Here is a 22,123-nt window from a genome sequence, read left to right as displayed (position 1 = left end):
AGCTGCTGGGTTCTGAGATTTGTTTCTGAGTCTCTGGAATCATGGCCATTTAGCGGCTTGATCAGGAGCAGAGAGGCTGTTCATGGGCTGCGACTCAGGGTCTTGTTGGGACGGGGAAGAAAGGGCCAGCTCCACCTCCATCATGTGAGGCCCCGCATGTCTCATCACTGCAGGCCCAAACCTGACTGTCCAAACCACAACACCCAAAAGGAGAGAGAGAGAACAAAAGGGAACGCCCTGCCACAGAGGCTGGGTGGGATGGGGGATGGGGGTTGGGGTGGTGGTGGGAGGGATACTGGGATCATTGGTGGTGGAGAATAGGCACTGGTGGAGGGATGGGTACTTGATCATTGTATAACTGAAACCCTAGCACAAAAAATTGTAAGTTTAAAACTGTACCTCATGGTGTTTCACTAATAAAAAAAAAAAACATAAAGGAGAAGTGAAAAAAAAGCATACAACAGTAGGTTCAGATATATTTATTTTTATTTTTATAATTTCCTTAGGTATACTTTAAGATAATAATTTATGCAAAGGTAATTATCCTACAGTGACTATAATAAAATATAAATCATGATAGTCTTTATGTACTATAATTACAGATTTCTGTTAGACATATTTTAAAGAGCATTTTCTCTTCAACTCTTGGATTTCATTAGACTAATTAAATAGCAACTATGTCTGTATTTCCTAGCAGATTTGTATTGATTTTTCACTTTGATGATAGTCCTAGGCCATAGATCAGGGTCACTATAAATGTGCTTAAGAATTTTCTGATTACTAGGTCTCGTTAATGCTGAACTAGATAAATAATTGGATATAAATATGAGCACAAAACCCTTCCTTGATATCTTTTGCATATGGGTTCTTGGAGACTGTAGACCCTATGCCTAGCCCACATACTCACTATTTAGTCTTCTTAGGGCCATGGGTGCTCAGTACCTTCCCTTAGCCCTCCAAAACTATGCTCTGGAAGACTCTATCTTTTTTGAATCCAGGAGAGGTGGGAAATGGACTTTGTCACAGAAGAATGAAAAGTTTTATGGAATGAAGTGGGGTGAAATTCTAATGAGTCCTCTGTTATAATTTGGTGGATACACTAGAGAGGAAGTATACCAAGTCTTGTAGTGGACTCTGATCAGGAATTGAACTGATAAGTATTAGGATATCAGTAGAAGAGAAGGAAAATGAGACTGTTCTCTTAAGGAATCCACACAGAGGCTATCCGATGGCTTCCAGTGATCATAAGTATATTCAAAGAGCAAGTATGAATGGACCAAATAAACTCTGTGCATCCATTCATCCTGATGTTAACTATTCAGTCCTACTGATTCCAAGACTGCTTTCATCTGTTGTAATCCTGATTTTAGTTTCATTTCTTGACTTTCTAAAGCACTGATTACATTTGGGATTTTACTCTTTTTACCCACTACCTGGCTTAGTCTTTCTGAAAACAAAAACCCCACAAAAATCCAAAACAAACCCATTAAAATGATTAGAATTAAATCCTGATTCTTACACATTTGCATTTGTATGCAGAGTCTGGCAAACTCCCCATGGTGATACGATATGATATGCCAAAACCCAGTAACAATGATGGGTCTCATTCCCCTGACCCTGAAAGAGCCTCAATGTGACACTTTCTAAAATCTCAGGGCTAGGATGAAGGAGATGTTACTGGTGCCTGCACAAGGAAATTGATGAACAACAGAATGATAGTGATATAGTGATGTTTCTCTCTATTTTTGGTGGTAGGATAGTGTTGAAAAGCCAGGCAAAGGAACTGTAGTGATAGTACAGCAGGTAGAATGTTTGCCTTGCATGTGGTTGACCTAGATTTGATCTCTGACCCCTCATATATTTCCCCAAACCCTTCAGGAGCAATTCCCAAGTGCACAGAAAGGTGTGGCCCCTAAATCCAAATCCCCTCCAAACAACAACAACAACAACAACAACAACAACAAAACAAAACCAAACAAGGAGTTCAAAGATCTCATTGTGCTAATACTGGTAGTTGAAAACTTCTCTAGGGAGCAAGGTCAGCTGGAGAATTGACATCACTGGCCAGTAAAAGGATGAGACGCTGTGGCTTAGGGTCCTTAAGTCATAGAGGCATTAGCTAATCTGTCTGTTCCTGGAGTCAATGTGTTTTGACTCAATTGGGTCAGATCACTTTTGAGGACTTGAGCCCCAGGAACTTGGAGTATGAGAGATAATTTGTGCTAGGGTTGCATTGTACTTCTCACAAAGATAGATTTGGGCTGATAAAGGTGAAAACATACAATGCACATTTCAGCATATTCCTGCCATATTCCTGACATCATGCCCACCTTCAGACATGATGTCAATAACTTACGGTTTCCTCCCACAAAGAGAAGAGTGCGTGCATATAGGCCCTTTCAAGTAGTTGTTAGTTATTTCACAATTAACCACTTTAACTTCTTTCTTTTTTTTTGTCCTGCTTTGATATACATTCTATATTATAAAATGAACTTTTTTTTTAAAGTAGTACACTCAAGAAATTTTATCTATGGAGTCTGGACTTCTTCTCTATCACTGATACACTTCCACCCTGGTGGCTAATCCCATCACACATTTCCACAAGAAACAAGAAAAATTTGGTTTACTAGTAAGGGGCATGCAGAAAAGTTCTTATATGCTTGGCACTTTTTCTTAGATGATCAGTTGAAAGATTTGTTTTGTGTCTCTTAGGTCCATTTTCCCCCCTCAAAACTGGAACTATCTGAGACCCTTGTGCAATTATTTGAACTGAGTTTATCTGAGTTTTGGGAGCATTTCCAAACCAGCATTCAGCGGGGCACAGGTGGCCCTCCCAGATATCCTCGTCTGGCTCTATTAGTGCTGATAGTTTAGGTTCAGGCCAGCACTGTGGTGTGATTGAAGATATTTTTAAGGTGCTGACCTTTTACTCTTTTCATTTATTTCAAAAGTAAGGGTTCACACGAACACTGCCTATTTTAAGTTCAATCTTCTTTTGGGTGACTTGTGAAAACTCTTCAAATTAAATACTATAAGTAAGTACTGGCATATAATTCACAAACAAAAAACAGTAATTCTTTGGTTGTTTTTGAGTGTCACAGTCAGTGACGCTTACTCAGGGCATACTCCTGGTAGGCTCAGGGTACCACATAGGGTGCCAGAGATCCAACCCAGGTCAACTGCATGCAAGTCAAGCACCCTATCTACTATACTATTACTTTGGCCCCAATACATATTAATATTTAACTGATAATGGGTCCAGGGAAGTCCTTTGAGATCTTTCTGTAGAAGATGTGAGAAGATATACCCTGATAATTCATAAGGGAATTCAGATTTTCACTTTGCTCAGAATTATTGAGAATATAATCAAGTGGGTTTTGTGATTGGATTATAATATAAGAAGACGTAGAAAATCACAAAATAGCTTCACCCCTGGCAGAAATGTCCCAACTGTGAGAAGAGTTGTCCCCCAAAGGTTCAGATAGACCTTCAGCAATATGCCCAAAGTAGGCCTCTTCCAATAAATGCCAACTTAGTGTGAGGACCCAGGAGGCCGATGAGTGTGGGCAATATTTTTCATGACTTATGAATAAAGATTATTTTAAGTTAAGAGCATTAAAGTTTCTAGGGTCTGAGAAGCAGCTCTGGTCCCTGACCATGTCCTTTGCCCTTTTCCCAATTAAAAAAATTTCCAACTGTTTCTTTTCTCATAACTTAGAAAAATGTAGTGTGTGTATGGGTATTATGCAGAAATGGATTTGTCAGTGAATAGGCCCTTTTATGTAGCAAACTTATCTTTTTATCCTTAGAGAAAACATAGAGTAATCTTTGTGAAGTCTACCCCTCACTGGATGCCCCAGGTCTCTGAACACAAGTTTCGAATCCCAGGTCAATCTCAGCTTCCTCTATATTTACTGCCTTGCAAATTCCCTATTCATGTGATTAAATTGATCTTTCCCATGGATGACCTGTCTGATGCTGTTTGCTTACTCATCCAGTCCCAAATGAGAACTCAGGGATTGGAGTGCAGCAATCTTTATGCCTCAATAAATCTCACTGCACTTGTTTGCATTTCTGTAAGGATGGGTCCTTAGTAACCAACACTTAGATGTAAAGCCCAACGCATGGAATCACTCAGAGCACCAGGAAGACAAGTGGGAAGAAGACAGAGCTCCACAGTGCAGGGGAAAGAAATGTAAAAGAGGTTCCAGGAAAATTTAAGACAAGGCTTTCTTTGAATAATGCAGAGAAGACTTAGGAAAGGAAAAATAACAGAATAAAATTTATTTGCTGATTACATGTCAGGGAAAAAATCTGCATTTTGGAAGGGAGTCATAGGCTTTAATCAGTTGCTTTCTTACAGAAGATGTGTCCATGTATATATCCATATATAGCCATATATATATATACACATCTATACATATTTGTATGTATATCACTGTATCACTGTCATCCCAATGTTCATCGATTTGCTCGGACGGATGCCAGTAATGTCTCCATCTATCCCTATTGCATGCTAAGTGTAGCCTGATGGCATATTGGGGGCTCTTTCAGGGTCAGGGGAATGAGGACTATCATTATTACTGTTTTTGGCATATCGAGTGCAACACGGGTAGCTTGCCAGGCTCTGCGATGCATGTGTGTGTGTGTGTGTGTGTGTGTGTGTGTGTGTGTGTGTGTGTATGACAAAATTATTGGACACTTAATGAAGGTTTTATTAGAATGAAATCATTGAGATTTTCTTTTCTTTCATCCTTTCAGTGAAATCAGGAAGGGGAGGTGGGGAGGGATGGGGATAAGAATACACAAGAGCAATATTTTATGAATATGACAACATATTTTACATTTGAGTTACATTTTTTCCTCTTGGAGTTTTAAGTAGATTATAATAAGGAAAGAAAGAGCTGTAAATGAGCTAATCAAGTAGGTGAGATTTCAATGGTCCAGACTGGGAATGATTAGTTTCGAGATGGGATTTGGAAACTCCTTAGAGCTACAAGAGGAAATGAATCCAGTCTTATTCCTCAGGATCACTAAGCTCTCTGAACTCCAGGAGAGTATCTTCATTCAATCTCTCAAAAGCTTGTCAGGTTGAGATACTGAGGAGAAAAACTTCTAGGCCTCTTATAATAGAAAATATTTCTTCTTTAATCACACAAGGAAAACAAGCAGTATGAGGTAAAGATCAAAAATTTCCATATGAAAATCTGCCATTAGTAAAGAAGATCTTAAACTATCTTTTCCCCTTTGTTTTTGTCAGAATGTGGGGAGTAAAGTAAAAATCTAAGAGTATCCAGACAACTCTGACACTAAGACTGTCATTATTGAGTTAGTCTATTCAGCAGTTCTCTCTCATCTATTTGCTGTTGCCGTTGCCTCCCAGTTGTTCACCCTTCCTGATCTGTCTCTAAGTGGCCAAGCGGGGAACCCAGCCAGAGAGGAAAGGGTGGAGGATGGGGAATTGTGTGTCTATCTGGCCTACTTCCTTCCAGCCTGATTGTTCCAGGACAGTAGATCCTCCACTGCTCTAGTTCCTACAGGCTCTTCAAACCTAGGCTGGGAACTATTTTCCACAGTACCAATTCTGAGTAATTAAACCTCACTATATGCTTTCTCTTAACTTTGCCTGCGTCCCTGAAAATAGATTTAAGGGGGCCAAAGTGAGAGTACAACGGGTAGGGCATTTGCCTTGCACAAGGCTGATTCAGATTCAATCTCTGTCACCCATTGCACCCATTCTTGTCCTCCAAGCCCACTGGGAATAATTCCTGAATTGCAGAGCCAGAAATAAGCCCTGAGTAACCAGTGGTATGGCCCCCAAACTATGTATATATATATGGGCTTGAGCAATAGCACAGAGGGTAGGGCATTTGCTTTGCACGTAGCCAACATGGCTAACCCGAGTTTGATTCCTCTGCTCCTCTCATAGAGCCCAGCAAGCTACCGAGAGTATCTCACCCGCATGGCAAAGCCTGGCAAACTACCTGTGATGTATTTGATATGCCAAACACAGTAACAAGTCTCACAATGTTACTGGGCCCGCTCCAGCAAATCGATGAACAATGGGAGGACAGTGACAGTGATTTCAACCTTCTGAAGTGAAGTCTCATTCCCATGAGATTCTGATTGATGTGGTAAGCTAAACAAACAAAAAACCTCAAACGGGATAGAAACCAAACTGCACCTTTCAAATGGGAAAAAAAACCCCAAACAAACAAAAAACTGGTTTGTGATCAAATAGAAGAGTGTAAGTCATTTATTGTTCATAAATCTCAAGACATATAAGCTATAAGTTCCAGGTACCATTTCAAAGTCAACAAGATGTGAATGAATGAATAAAAATCAACTAGGACTCATTATATGAATTCATTTTCATAATCACCAGGACCTTTTACTGCTAAATTACATATTCCTAACAGATTTTAAGAATTATTAAAAACTTACTGTGAACACTCTAGAATGATTTATTACAATGTAAGTAGGTCAAACCAATGAGTCAAAGTATATAGCTCATATAACATGTTATTTAGATTTTTAACATCTTAAAATTTTAAAGTGATTTGTTGACTACTATAAAATTCACTGCATAAGATATTAGAACTAGAAAGTGATTTGTTATGACTCTGACAAGTAATTATTTATATTATATAATAAATGTATGTAGATTATGCTTCATATACTTTACAAAATATATTATAAAGTCACTACTCACAAGAATTCTGTTTTGTAAAAAATGACAAATATATTATTTTAGAATTATAAAATGAGTCTTATTGTCTTTAATTTTAGATTGGACCATATTCTTTTTTGTAGGTAATAGATGTCTTTATGGATTAATTGTAGCTAATAGTTGCTTTATTTTATCAGACTTTTATTGATTTGGGCTGGAGCAATAGCACAGCGGTAGGGCGTTTGCCTTGCACGCAGCCAACATGGCTGACCTGAGTTCGATTCCTCCGCCCCTCTCGGAGAGCCCGGCAAGCTACCGAGAGTATCTCGCCCGCACGGCAGAGCCTGGCAAGCTCCCCGTGACGTATTCGATATGCCAAACACAGTAACAACAAAATCTCCAATGGAGACATTACTGGGCACTCTCGAGCAAATCGATGATCAACGGGAGGGTCTTTACTTTTACTTTACTTTACTTTATTGATTTGGAATTCAACTCATTTGAATTGAAGATGTGACATTGTCACCAAGCACAGAATTGAGAATTTGAAGTGTTTCTTATGAGAGGTTACAGTTAAACTGTATATTTTGCATATAATTTCAGGAAGTCTAAATAAATTATTTTGTTATTATTTGACCCCATTTACTGTATTAGAACTTAGTGACTGTAGTGGTCCTTTCTTATCTCCGAGAGTTTTGTGTTAACTGCACTGCCCCCTAGTGTTTTCTCACTTTGGTGCAACATAGGTAGAGAAAAAAAAACCCCAATTTTTATATGGCTCTGTAAGGTCTTTTTGTATATTTTATTACATGTGTCCTTATAAAAGTGTGACCTCTTAAATTGAATATTTTCACAAATGTGTAAAGACAACATTTTAGTTGCCAGTTAATAATTTATGACTTACTGGAGAGACCATCTCATTTTCTGAGGTGCCTATTAGGTATATAAAAATGTTATGTTAAAACTGAAGTCTGCCCAATGGAATAGGGTTGAATATCCTTACACACTGTTGAATATCATTGGATTGTCTTTGTTCCTTCCACAGGGAGCTTAGATTTATTGAGTTACTTCCACACAGCAGTGTCCCTGAGGCACATCCAATTCCATCAAGCACTAATGATCCTATATTGCTTTTCTCTTTTCTTTATGTCATTTGCATGGTTTATTTAGCAATGTCCTTTTTGTATAGACACAGGAAGACAGTTGATGCTATTCTTTTGTAACATCGGAGTGACTCCAAATAATATTTACTCCTGGGCATCCCTCATATTTACTCAACTAAACCCTCAGTTGCCCCTACTTCCTAACACCCCAAAAGGAGGGTCCCTACCAAGGGACTAGATGGACCCAGGGAAAGCGGTAAGCTACCCTGGAATCAGAGAGGGACAAGTTAAGTGCCATAAGAGGTATAATAAGTTAAGCACACAGCCATGGAACAAACTCTGTCATAATCCAAAAAAAAAGTAACCGAATAAAGACCTTGCTGGGGTTAGGAAGTCTAACCTGGCCTGAGGAACATGGTCTGAAATATATAGTGAGATGTCCCCAAGGAAGAGCCAACCTTTAGCTTAATATATCTCTTACTGTGTTCATACAAAAGAACTAGAAATTTTGTAAGAAGTAAATTTATTTACTTTGTTTAAATGAATTACTAGCTGAAGAAAGGAGAAAGCAATATACCCTAGATGGAATCCCACCCTTAAGGAGATCTCCTAGTAATCTAGAGTGCGGAACCGTCAAATGAGATTTTGTCCTTGATCTCCTAGAACTTCCCCTGAAGAAGTGGCTTTACATCTGTTTGTTGTTATGACAGTGTTCAATCCCACCTATGTGTACCTCCACCCTTCATGATTTCTATATAGCTATGCTTTAAGGGGAAAGTGGGGACTAGAAATAGAAGGAACAGAAGATGAGGATTAGATGACTGGGACCATGACCAAAACTACAACTATGATTGTGCTGTAAGGGGAGAGATCGGTATACGTTGGTGAGGGGAGAGAAATAAACTGACTACCAACAAGACCAGGGCCCAGCCCAGTTCCTGTTAATTTATTCCCCCTGGTCCTTTGTCTGTCCATCCCAATGGGCTGGTCAGGGGAAGGGTTCTCGGCCACTGAACACTTGAGTCCCATGTCTGCCTATGTGCTTTTCTTTGAAATTCACAACACATACCATCAAATATATGATGATTTAATATTTGATAAGGGAGCAAGAAACATGAAGTGGAGCAAGGACAGCCTCTTTAACAAGTGGTGTTGGACAGCTATGTGCAAAATATGGGCTCACAAGTCTACCCAACAGCATGCATGAAAGTCAGATCAAAATGGATTAAGGACCTGAACACCAGACCAGAATTCACAAAGTACATTAAAGAAAAGGTCAGAAAAACCCTCCATGATATTGAAGCTAAAGGTATCTTCAAAGAAGAAACACCACTGACCAAGCTTGGGGAAGTAAAGATAAACAAATGGGACTACATGAAACTAGGAAGCTTCTGCACCTCAAAAGAAACAGTGACCAGGACACAAAGACATCCTATAGAATGGGAAAGGATAGTCACCCAATACCCTTCCAATAAAGGATTTAATATCAAAGGTATACAGCGCACTGGTTGAACTCTACAGGAAAAAACATCCAATCCCATAAGAAAATGGGACAATGAAATGAACAGAAACTTTCTCAAAGAAGAAATTTGAATGGCCAAAAGGTACACGAAAACATGCTCATCACTAATCATCAGGGAGATGTAGATCAAAACAACAATGAGATATCATCTTACTCACAGAGATTGGGACACAGTCAAAAGAACAAGAGCAACCAGTGCTTTCAATGTTGGTGGGAATGCTGGCTTGTCCAGTCTTTTTAGACAATAATATGGACATTTCTCAAAAAACTAGAAATTGAGCTCCCATTTGACCCAGCAATACCATTTCTGGGAATAAAACCTGGGGGCCCAAAAACACACAGAAGAAACACCATCTGCACTCCTATGTTCATTGCAGCACTATTTACCACAGCCAGAATCAGGAAACAGCCTGAGTGCCCAAGAATGGATGAATGGATAAAGAAAATAGGGCACATGTACACAATGGAATACTATGCAGCTGTTAGGGAAAAATGAAGTAATGAAATATGCCTATAAATGGAGAGTATTATGCTGAGTGAAATGAGTCAGAAGGAGAAGGACATATATAGTATGACTACATTCAATTGTGGTATAGAAAAAATATATATAGTAGAAGACTATAACCATGGCCAGGGAAAACAGGGGTTAGGAAGAATGGTCAATGGTTAGAACTAACCACAAGTGTGTGTGGGGCTGAAGGTAGGTAAGATAGAGAAGAGACCAGTATGACAATAATAGCTGGGAATGATCATGCTGGGCAAGACCTGAGGGTTAAAAGTAGATAATGGGATTTTCTTGATAATCTTTCAGTATCAATATTGCAAACCCAAAGGGGAGGAAGGAAGGGAGGGAGGGGCTAGGGAACTAGGGAAGGAAGACTGAGAGAGAGGAAGCGAAAAAGAGGGAGAAAGAGGGAGGGAGAGGGAGGAAAAGCACCTGACATAGAGGTAGGTAGGGGGTGGAGGGTGATGGGAGGGCACCTGGGGACCCTGGTGCTGTGAAATGTACACCGGTGGAGGGATGGGTGTTGGAATACTATATGACAAAAATCCAATCATGAACAGCTTTGTAAGGGTCTATCTCACAGTGATTCAATAAAAAAGTTGCACTGTAGCACTGTCCTCCCATTGTTCATTGATTTGCTTGAGCGGGCCTTGTAACGTCTCCATTGTGAGACTTGTTGTTACTGTGTTTGGCATATTGAATACATCATGGATAACTTGCCAGGATTTGCCGTGCGGGTGAGATACTCTTGGTAGCTTGCCGGGCTCTCCGAGAGGGGCAGAGGAATCAAACCTGGCTCGGCCAGGTCGGCGCGTGCAAGGTAAACGCCCTACCACTGTGCTATCGCTCCAGCCCAGTAAAAAGGTTAAATAAAAAAATTGAAGTCTGCTCTGCATAAAACTTCATTCAACACCCAACTTTTATAATATTTATTAATTTAATATATAATATTGGGGAAAATAGTAGAGGAAGAAATAAAGATGATAGAAAAGACTTTCAATAGTACAAAAATAATAGATTTGTCTAATATTACCGAGATACTAAAGTTTAAAGCTTTGAAATTATACCTTAGTAATTTCTTCTTCCTGCCATACTCTGCAGTGCTAAAAAGACCATGCAGTGTCTGGAATCAAACCTGGCCATGTCTCCGACCCTGAATTAAGCCATATCTGTGTTCCTCATTGAGCACTCCACAAATCTCTGGTAAGGACATATTTAAATTTTTGTATATTTGCTATGCACTAATTTTTATAAGCAATAATGAAAATACAGCAGAGGTGTCAAATTGATAATTTCATAGCTTAACATGTAAAACTCTAGGGGCTGGAGCAATAGCACAGTGGGTAGGGTGTTTTCCTTGCATGCGTCCGACCTGGGTTCAATTCCCAGCATCCTATATGGTCCCCTGAGTACTGCCAGGAGTAATTCCTGAGTGCATGAGTCAGGAGTAACCCCTGTGCACTGCCGGGTGTGACCTCCCAAAATGTAGAACTCTATTGTACATAAATTATAATGCTCAGCACAAAACATTTTAGAAATGGTGAGTATCAGAGCAAGATGATTGCAGTTTCTGAGTCACATTTGATAATTTTACAGGATAGAGAATTCATGGCAGGAGGTTTTTAGCTTTAAGAATTAGAAATTCTGGCATTGTAGTCTCCCTAGATTGGAGAGTTTATGCCGAGAAATTTGATCATAAGCTGATCAGGATGCCTTTGTATGTTACATATATTTCCTCTCCTAGCAACCTTTTATTTAATCACTGATGTTTGAAACTTAATGATGTGTCTTGGTGTGTGTCCTTTTGCTTTTAGTAATTAGGGTGTTTTCTTGGCTCCCTGGACTTCTATGATTATTTACTTTCCTTGTCTAATAGAATCTAATTTCTTCATTTTCCTAATTTGTCTTTCATTTGAGTCATTACTGGAATTTTAACTTAAACTTCACTGACTGTTTCCTCTGTGAGACTGAGTCTTATTTTGCTTTCCATGGAAATTTTCCTTTTATTTCATTTCTCATATTTAGCATCTTTATGGATTTTTGGGGGGTAGTTTTAATCTTTTTTGGTGAAGACTCTCTGCTCCTGCATTTCCTTTCTTCCCCTACTATATATTTTATCCCATAAAGTAAACATTTGATATTTCTGTGGTACAGTTATGTATAACTATATAGTTATAGAGAAATCACTGATATATAACTTTAATACTGAAAATTTTACTGTTGTTTTAAGTTTTCATTACTTTTGAGGAAGAATTTTCTCAGTCTATTGCCAAATTTAGCTTTATACATTTTTTTTTCTGTTTTTAAACCACACTATATGTGATCACCATGTGCAGTACTGTAGACTCAACCTGGGTAGGGGGCATGCTAGCAAGTGCCTTACCCATCCAACTATATCCAACAGATGACCTTTTGACTGTTGATCTGAAATTCTGCTTTGCTTGTAAGGACTTTGGTGGTATAAATGAGTAGTAAGGTTGATTCATCAGAATTTTCTTCTAAGGCTGTGCTGAGTGGGAAAGTCAGTAAGTAGGAAATTTCTCATTGTCCTCTCTCCTCTAAGCAGGCCTGTTCTGAGTTCAACAATCACCATATCCTTCCTCTAAACTCAATCATTGGAGTCAGCCACTGTTGGGGGTTTTCTGTGGAGTTAATTTTATCTGATTCTTCAGTGATTAAAGGAATGGTCTCTGCTTTTGTTGTTGTTGTTTGTTTGTTTTGTTTTGCAGGATGACAATTCTCCGTCTGCTGGTTACAGGGATGATTTTTGGAGCCTAAAGTTTTGGAGGCTTAGCTCTGAAGGCACACTACACAAGCTCTGACATGCTATGGCTGCTGGAATCATTGGGACTTACATCTTGTCCCAAGTCCAGGTGGATCTGTCTTTTTTCAGTAAAGGAATTTTCTGGTTCCCTGGATACTTGCCTGATAACAAGGTCTAGGCACTTTCCTTGCTTCATTTGCAGAGATTTCTTTCTGTGTAACGAACAGCTTGGCTTGACTATCTAGTCACTGTTAGCAAAAGGATCTGTCACTCTTTAGAGGATGATGTTCACTGGAGTCCTAGAGAATCAAAGTCTTGACACCTAGTCCCAAGTTGGTCTGTAATTCACACCATTACAAAGTTATTTACCTAGTTCCATCTCCCTATTCCCCCCAAACTACATTTTTTGAGCATCTACTTAAAAATGTAGGTATCTAGAACTGATTAGAACTCAGCCACTGGTCAACTGATGTGAGTTATAGAGTTATTTTCTAGTTATCTTTTAAGAAAGTCATCCCAAGACAGGACATATTCCCCTTTTATGGGTATGACCTAAAAGAATGTATTTCATGGTCTGTTTCTTTTCTATTCTTTTGCTGTCATTTTACATGCTGCTCTCTCCATGATATTTCCTATAAGTAATAAAACTAGGTTAGTATTGTTCATATAAAATAGAAAGTGAGTTAATTTTACATTCATTTCAAAATATTTTATATGATTTAATAAAAATTTTAAGCAAGTATCTAATATTCTTTTATTATTGTTATGCACCCTGGTGTATACTTTGCACCTACAGCATATCTTAATTTGTCCTAGACACATTTCAAATGCTAAGGAACCACAGATGGCTAACACTAAAGAACATAGACCTAAGGATGTCATCAGTTCCATTTAGGAAAAATATTCCACACCTAGGGCCTCCATTCTTCCATTCGCAAGTACACAGTGGCTTTTTGGTGATATTTGCAGTTATTGATGACTATTATGTAGACTGAATAAGTCATTAAAGGATGTAAGATTGAATAAAATCTCTCTTTCACTTGTTGAATGGAATACATCCATAATGATTAATAGGCATCACTGACTTGGTTACTTGGAATAGTTTGTACAGGGAAGGCTATAAATGCTATATATCTCTTCCCCCTATCAGTTTGCAAAGTGATGATTTTTCTTTTCTCAAGTTTTCTAAGAATGATCAATAGTTATAATTTCTAATAGTATGATTAAGAATTCATGAATATTGACACATTTGATTTATTTCAATCCATTGCAGCCATTATAACCCAAATTTTTTCATTTATGCCTGACAGTCTTGAGAGCCCTTTCAATTTGGTCTTTTCAGCTCATCTTATTTATTTCCTGACACAGACTTATAATGAGCTATTTTTTCAAGGAGTCCTTGATTACTTCTAGTAGAAAAAGTGTGTGGGGATGAACACTTTTCCAAATAGTTTTTGGGAATGAAGCTGGGGCATATTTGGTTGAATAAAATCATGTTCAACATAACTTCCCATTCAATATCGAAAGTTTTTGTTACTTCGGGGAGGGGAGGTGCTGGGGGTCACTACAGATTTCATACACTCAAGTCATGAGCTTTATCAATGAGCACAGAACATTTTTATTATTTTACTGTGTTCTTTGGCCGTGTCAAATATTCAGTTTGGTAATAACACAGGCATAGTTGCTTATTTATCAAAAACAATCACCAAGAAAATGTTGAAACTTTACAGTTGTTTTGTCTTTATTATAACATTTCACTTGGGATTTAGCAGTCAAATTCTTGTTGGAAATTTCTCATTAGAGTCCACTCGGTGTTGTTATGCCACCTACTGGCTGTACAAGCGCAGTTGTCTTGGTTCAAATGTACAAATCAAATTTCTGTCTTTATCCTCTTCCCCTTTTCTCTCTACTTTTAGGTGATAATTTTATTTCTATATTATTTATGCTTTAATTTTTGACTATATATGATTAGTACCACAGGTTTATATCGCCCTTTTATTAAATGGTAGCATAGTTTGCAGACTTTTCAATACCAAACAATCGTATAGCACTGTAGCAGGGTCCTCTCATTGTTCATCGATTTACCCAAGCGGGCACCAGTGACGTCTCCATTGTGACACTTGTTACTGTTTTTGGCATATTGAATACACCACGGGGAGCTTGCCAGGCTCTGCCGTGCTGGAGGGATACTCTCAGTAGCTTGCCAGATCTTCGAGAGGGGTGGAGGAATTGAACCTGGGTCGGCCATGTGCAAGGCAAATGCCCTACCTGCTGTGCTATCACTCCATTCTCTGCTAAGCTTAGCTTTGCTAACAATTGTATATATATGTATATACATATATAATCAATAGCTACACATATTGATATTTGTAGTATTAAAGTTTTTTAAAAAATATGTGTATTAAGTTTTTATATTTGTTAATAGGATCTAAATTTCTGGCATATTAAAATATGACTAAAGCATATTAAAAATTTGAACACAAACCAATTATATAAGTGGTTTAATACATTCAAGCACAAGCTTTATGAGGAAGACTTACAGAGAAAATGTGGAAGCAATGATTGCTCTAGCTTAAAACGCTACCCTTCAAGCATATTTAAACATATGTGTGTCTATATTATATGTAATAGGGGAACTATCTCTCTTCCAGCATTAAAATTGACAGACTAAAGGGAGAAAAATTTATATGGCATTTTCACTGAATTTGGGACCTGTGTCATGAACAGAATACATGGTTTTATTACTTCTTTGTCTAAAAGTATGTGAAATTGTGAAAGGCTAACAGAATAAAGTTTATTTACATAAGTTAAACTGGCCTAAATTCCTTGGGGCACTAAAAATGTTTCTCCATCTTCTGGAGCAGGAAGGGTGGGTGATTCTTACATGAGAGATTCATTTCTTGCTTTCAGGAAACCAAAGGACTGAATATAACAGCTATTTCTCAAATAACTTTAAATCAAAATATCAATATTTGACATCTTGGGTCACAAAACTCCCTGAATTTATTTATATCCCTATTCTTTCTTTGTATGATCCATGCCAGTGCTGGTCGCCAAGTTTTGAATACATATATTTTACAAAAATATTGGCCTCCATCTTTCTCAATCAATAGTTTTTATAAAATACAAAAAAAAACATGTTTGTACTTTATGGCAATGTCAAGTTCTCCATAAGGAAACATAAATATTTCCACAAACATAAATATTTCTATTATTTCAACTGGAGAAAGAACTGTCTCTCTATATATTTTATAAGTACTTTGGATCTCCTTGCCTCTTTTTTAACATACATGTATAACTTATAGATTATTCTTTACACTTAAATTTTTGTTTGTTTTTAGTTATATTTGACTGTGCTTGGAATCATGTAATATTAAGAATTGAAAATGGGTTTTCCACATGCCTTTGGACATCTCTCCAGTAACCCCATTTTTATTTATTTATTTTCTAGTGTTTTCCAGTTCGGGGGCAGCAGTCAGGTTTGCAATACGTTATGGTGTTCTAAAGTACATAACCTTTTTTTTTCAATTTTTATTTGAGATTTGCTCGAGCGGGCCCAGTAATGTCTCCATTGGAGACTTTGTTGTTACTGTGTCTGGCATATCGGATACTCTCAGTAGTTTGCCAGGCTCTCATGGCCGACCCGAGTTCGATTCCTCCACCCCTCTCGGAGAGCCCGGCAAGCTACCAAGAGTATTCGATATGCCAGACACAGTAACAACAAAGTCTCCAATGGAGACGTTACTGGGCCCGCTCGAGCAAATCGACGATTAACGGGAGGGCCTTTACCTTACCTTACCTTTATTTGAGATACTTGTGATTAGATTGTATTTCTGAGTCCATTTTCTTTTTGGAAACTTTGATGCTAACTTTTAAAATTTATGAATGCTTACTTGACCTAAGTTTTTTAGTAGTACTCTTGGAAGGAGATGTGGGACTGAACGGCTTTCTGCTCTAGAGTTTACTTGAGGTGTTTGCCAATGTGTCCTTACTTGTGTCTCATTTTTGCTGGCTCTTTCCCCTCTATAACTTTCCACTTTTTTCTTTACAGCCTAAATTGCATTTCATTCCCAGTAGTTTCTCCTCAATGATGGTCTATAACTAGGGACAATATTTGTAAAGAGTTACTTTTAGAGCCCCAAGGAACCTATTCACCCACAAATTGGAGCAATATCAGCTCAATATATTCTCATGACCATCATAAATCCTTTGCCTTCTTTTCCTCAAACCTCCATGTACTTGGGGACACATTTATATGGTTTACCAAGCTTTAATGTTTATTATGTTAAATTTCTTATGGTGTCATCAATTTATGAATATCAATGATACTGTACTATATCCACTGCCAATATCCTTGTACTCAAATATAGATATAGACTGGGATTTTGCCATGGAGATCCCTAGTTGCTCCATTTCTGTGGGGCAATTTGGGGAACACAAAAATTACTTCACCTTGGTCTCATTTTCCAGATTACTTTGTATTTTTAAAAAATGTTTGTTAAGAAAAAATACGGGGAAGTTCAGCTATTTGGACACAAACAACTGAAAGCCATAAAACTATATACCCCTGACTATTACATGATTTTAGTTTCCACATAATTATTTTTCAGGTCACACCCAGCACATGATACTATCACTCTGCCCTATCCCCACCCCCATATGTTATTTGTTACGCTGGCCATACTGTTAATACTTGAATCCTTAGTAGTAGATATGTTCACAGTTCTAAAGATCTATTTATTCTCTTCCAGTCTTTGAAGAATCTCTGTGCTCCTCATTCCAGAAACCATCCTGAAGGCTGGCTCTTCAGCAGAATCCCTGCAGAATCCTGGCTCGGCAGCCAGGAGACAGTCATAAACATCTCTTCTGTCTTTCTTTCATCAATAGGGTATTAGTACTAATTCTTCACCAAGTTATGAAGAAGATGAAGCTTTGTCAAGTATGACCCGAGAAGGAAGGTAAAAATAAGATACAAATGCATGGAAAGGTGCTTAAGTTTATAAAAGAACTCAGTTAAGGTTTAATTTTTACTGTGGGAGAAATGATCCCTGGGCCCATGTCAAGACCACCTGGGTGGAAGAATGGAAAGAAAATGACAGATTAAGAGAAGTGAGAAAAGACCATGGTCTAGGATATAACTTATTTTGTGGTTCATTTTTATCTTCTGTAAGGAGCTTAATGAGGCAGATTTATCTCCAAGGCACTGGAAGTTATTAATTTTTTATTTTATTTTATTTTTTTGCTTTTTGGGTCACACCTGGTGATGCACAGAGGTTACTCCTTGTTCTGCACTCAGGAATTACTCCTGGTAGTGCTTGGAGGACTCCATGGGATGCTAGGAATCAAACCCAGGTTGGTCACGTGCAAGACAAACACCCCACCCTCTGTGCTATTGCTCTAGGCCCTGGAAGTTATTCTTGACTAATGTTTAGTTTACAAACTTGGTCAACTCTAAATTGGACAAAAAGTCCTCAGTTTTATAGCTAATGATTGGTCTGACAGACAGTGAATGGGAAAATGTTAGCATCAAAGGTAAATCCATGAAATGCTACAGGGAGGCAGGGTGGATAGAAAGGGATACCATGAATATGTAGAAAATACCCAAGATGAGGAAAAGGAGCAAGAAATGAAAACCAGAAGTTGGCATTACCTTCATTTGTGCACAAAGATGCTGTGTGGGTATAATAATAGTCTATATGGATGCCAGGACTGACACTATCATGAAAGTTTATTTGCTAATAAGGGTTAAAGGGAGACAAAGTGCTGGTGAGTGACTAAGATCTGCACCGAAGATATATTTACCCAGAAAACGATACTAATAAGAGGTCATTTAATACTCAAATAATATATATCAGTCATATGTAAGCAAGACTACAGTTACTTTGACTTCAGAAATTGGCACTTTTATGTTTCTGAGGTCCTGTTTTCTCTGTTTCAGTCATAATTAGTGAAGGAGACAGGATTTGAGGTATCTGAAATTCAATTATTCTCTCCATGAAATGAATATGTTCTTTTATAGCTTCATTAAAAAATAACTGACATGCCTCTCTGTATACATTTAAGTCACATAACACAAAAGACTCCATAAATGTCCATCTTTTCATGTAGATGCAATAGAAGGAAAATTTCTCTTGTGAGGAAAAATATTCGAATTAATTTTAACTTTCATGTCACATAGCAGTGTTTACTCTAGTCATAATGTTGTACACTGTATATCACTGTATATTCACATATATTATATGTGAAAATTTGATCCTATCCTATTCACGGTCACAGTCCTACTGCTGTTCATCGATTTTCTTGAGCGGGTCCAGTAACGTCTCCATGGTGAGACTTGTTACTGTGTTTGGCATATCGAGTACGTCACGGGTAGCTTGCCAGGCTCTGCTGTGCAGGCGAGATACTCTCGGTAGTTTGCCGGGCTCCTCTGCCTATTCTATTCATCCAATTTTTATTTTCCCCACCACTATGATAATGTCTTTTTATTATGGAGTTCATATTTTGTGAAACATATTTTTATCCTTTCTTCTGGTGGAGCAGATGGATTAAGAATCTAGAACCTTCCTCCCCAGTAGTTCACTTTTCTTCTTACTTTAGTTAACTTTTTCAATTAGATGTCAATGCGAGTGTTCTATTTTTAGCACTAAAGCATTAACCTAAAAGAATATTTACTGAACCTTTCTGTGAAAAAGTCACTGAAAAGACCATGGTTTTATGTTATTAATTTCAAGTACATAGTATGTGTCCAGATTTTTAGCATACAATTGCTATAATTATACCAAATGACTAAAATAATAATGTTTTAACTTTATGCATAGCTTAATGTTCAGTTTAGAAGGAGAGAAGATTATATTTATTCTAGTTGTGTACTGACCTTTTCTCTTCAGGCATGCATTTCTGAAAAAGTAAGTCAGGAATTTATTCATTGGGAGCTTTGGAACCATAATTGCTTCCAGGTATGTATGTTTGATGTACTAAATTGAAAAGGCATAGTGGTAATACTAAAAGTGCTTTGAAATCTATATATTCATTCATTAATTAAAAAAATTAGTATGTCCACAGTTTTCCAGAGTGCTCTTACACTGAGACTTACTGTTCTTGTTGTTTTTGTCATCCAATCAGAAATTCTCTGGAGCAAAGAGCAGGACCTCCAGTGGTAAGTCAATGAATCCCAGAATAAATGTAGCCTGTAAAACAAGATGCATATATTTTGGTCTAATGATATATTCCACAGTTTAATTTGTTTGCTTTTAACACAAATATCCAGAAACCCACCTGCTAAGGAGGTGATTCTCCCAAATTACCCTTGGGTTTCTGATATATAGTCAATTTAAAAAGAGACTTAGCTCCCTTGTTTCTTGAATATTTACCCAGTACCCATCTGATAAGGGATTAATACGCAGGATATACAAGACACTAGTAGAATTGTACAAGAAAATCCCTCCAACCCCATAAAAAATGGAGAGAAGAAATAAACAGAAGCTTCCTCAAAAAAGAAATAAATATGACTAAAAGGCACAGGAAAAGTGCTCTACATTGCTAATCATCAGAGAGATGCAAATCAAAACAATAATGAGATATCATTTCACACCACAGAGACTGGTCCACATTTAAAAGAACAAAAGCAACCAGTGTTGGGGTAGATGTAGGGAGAAAGAAACGCTCCTTCACTGTTGATGGGAATGCCAACTGGTCCAGCCTTTTGGGAAAACAATATGGGCATTCCTTCAAAAACTAGAAATTGAGCTTCCATATAATCCTGAAATACAACTTCTGGCAATATGTCCCAAGGGTGCAAAAGAGCACAGTAGGAATGACATCTGCACCTATATATTCATTGCAGTACTGTTCACAATAAGCAGAATTTGAAAACAACCCGAGTGCAGAACAGAGGACTGCTTAAAGAAATTTTGATACATATACACAATGAAATACCATGCAGCTGTTAGAAAGATGAAGTCATGAAATTTGCTTATAAGTGGATGATCATGTAGTGTATTATGCTCATTTCAGAGTCAGAAAGAGAGGGAAATATATAGAATGACTGCTCATTTGTGGAACTTAAGAATAACATGAAACTGACACCCAAGGACAGTAGACACAAGGGCCAGGAATATTGCTCCATAGTTGGTAGCCTGTCTCATGAGCTGGGGAAAAAGGCAGCGGAATAGAGAAGGGATCACGAAATCAATGATAGTTGGAAGAATTGTATGGGATGGAAGATGTGCACTGAAAGTAGATAAAGGACCAGATGTGATGGCCTCTCAGTATCTGTATTGCAAACCATAATGCCCACAAGTAGAGAGAGAGTATGGGGGAAATTTTCTGCCATAGAGGCAGTGGAAGGGTTGGGAAGTGGGGGGAGTGGGAGATACTGGGGACATTGGTGGTGGAAAATGTGCACTGATGGAGAGATGAGTGTTGATCATTGTATGACTGAAACTCAAGCATGAATGCTTTATAACTGTAACTCATGGTGACTCAATAAAAAAGAAAAAAAAAGAAAAGAAAAAGGACATGAAAATTCCAAATAAAGTTTAGAATTTTGTCAGAAAAAAAGAGACTTAGCCTCTGCCTTGTCACCTATCTACCTATCTAGTTAAGCCTTCACCTTGTGCATGCCAGAGTGTCGCCAATCCTCAAAAATGTTATCTTTATCTGTGTCTTTATTCTGCTCAGTACTTAAGTGTTTTTTCCCTCTTGTTAAAGCCCTATTTGCTTTCAACTTTCCAAAGGGTTAAAATGTGTTGAATGTGAAGGATGGTAGAATATGCCATCCTAAAATATGTTCCTTTGTCATAAGATTATTTTGAGCTGAAGGCAATATAAAATAGCAAATGAAGGGAAAGGCTTTCTCTCAGTCCTTCACAAGGGACTCAGTTGTGGGAAAAGACCCATAAGACCAGTTTTTTCTGAGAATGCATAGGGGATCCAAGCTGGGTATCCCATTATGTAAAGCATGGATCTCTCTCTCTCTCTCTGGCCCCTAATTTTATTTTAGGCACCTTGGGTTATGATACTGTTAATGGGTAACGTTTCCTGCACAACGTATCCTGGTACAACACCCTTCACCAGTCTTCTGCCACCCCTACCTGCCCTTCCCATTCCCTCCACCTCCCCCCCCCCCAAAAAAAAAGCCACACACACTTGTGCTAAATTTGATGCTGAAGACCAGTTCTCAGTTTCTGTTGATTGGGGGTATTTATTCCTCCCCTTGAATTTCCCACACACAACCCTATACTTTATGGGATTCTCAGAAAAGTCTCATAATCGCTCTTGAATGTGTGTTCTTTGCTGTGCACTGGTCTTCTGCATTTTCTTTCTGCAATCACAGACCATGGAACCTGGTCAGGATTGCCTTTCCTTTTCCTGTCAAGAGCATCAATTCAGCCTGAGAGCCACAGTGTCTAAAAGCTGTGGGATGCAGGGGGTGGTGGGGTGGGATGAACCAGTTCCTATGCCTTCATGCCAAACAGATGGAATGGGACTGGTCACTGTCTGTGTCGCCCTGAAGAGCAATGGCACTGCAGCTACAGGCAACAAAATCATTTTGCTCTCT

General features: G+C 38.1%; 1 protein-coding gene across 4 annotated transcripts in view; it reads right to left on the bottom strand.

Moving 5' to 3' along the window:
• The window catches only part of DLGAP1 (DLG associated protein 1), a 511,134-nt gene extending 491,400 nt beyond the window's left edge, over positions 1-19,734 (bottom strand). For all 4 annotated transcript variants that reach the window (XM_056138347.1, XM_056138349.1, XM_056138348.1 and 1 more), the window contains exon 1: positions 19,658-19,734. The gene's annotated coding sequence lies outside the window, so the exon portion shown is untranslated. The remainder of the gene's footprint in view (positions 1-19,657) is intronic.
• Positions 19,735-22,123: the final 2,389 nt, after the last annotated feature.

The sequence above is a fragment of the Sorex fumeus genome, unplaced genomic scaffold (genome assembly GCF_029834395.1).
Source record: "Sorex fumeus unplaced genomic scaffold, SorFum_2.1 ptg000128l, whole genome shotgun sequence".
Classification (NCBI taxonomy): domain Eukaryota; kingdom Metazoa; phylum Chordata; class Mammalia; order Eulipotyphla; family Soricidae; genus Sorex; species Sorex fumeus.
Note: the sequence above shows the minus strand (reverse complement) of the source record. Positions and strands in the feature narration are given on the sequence as shown.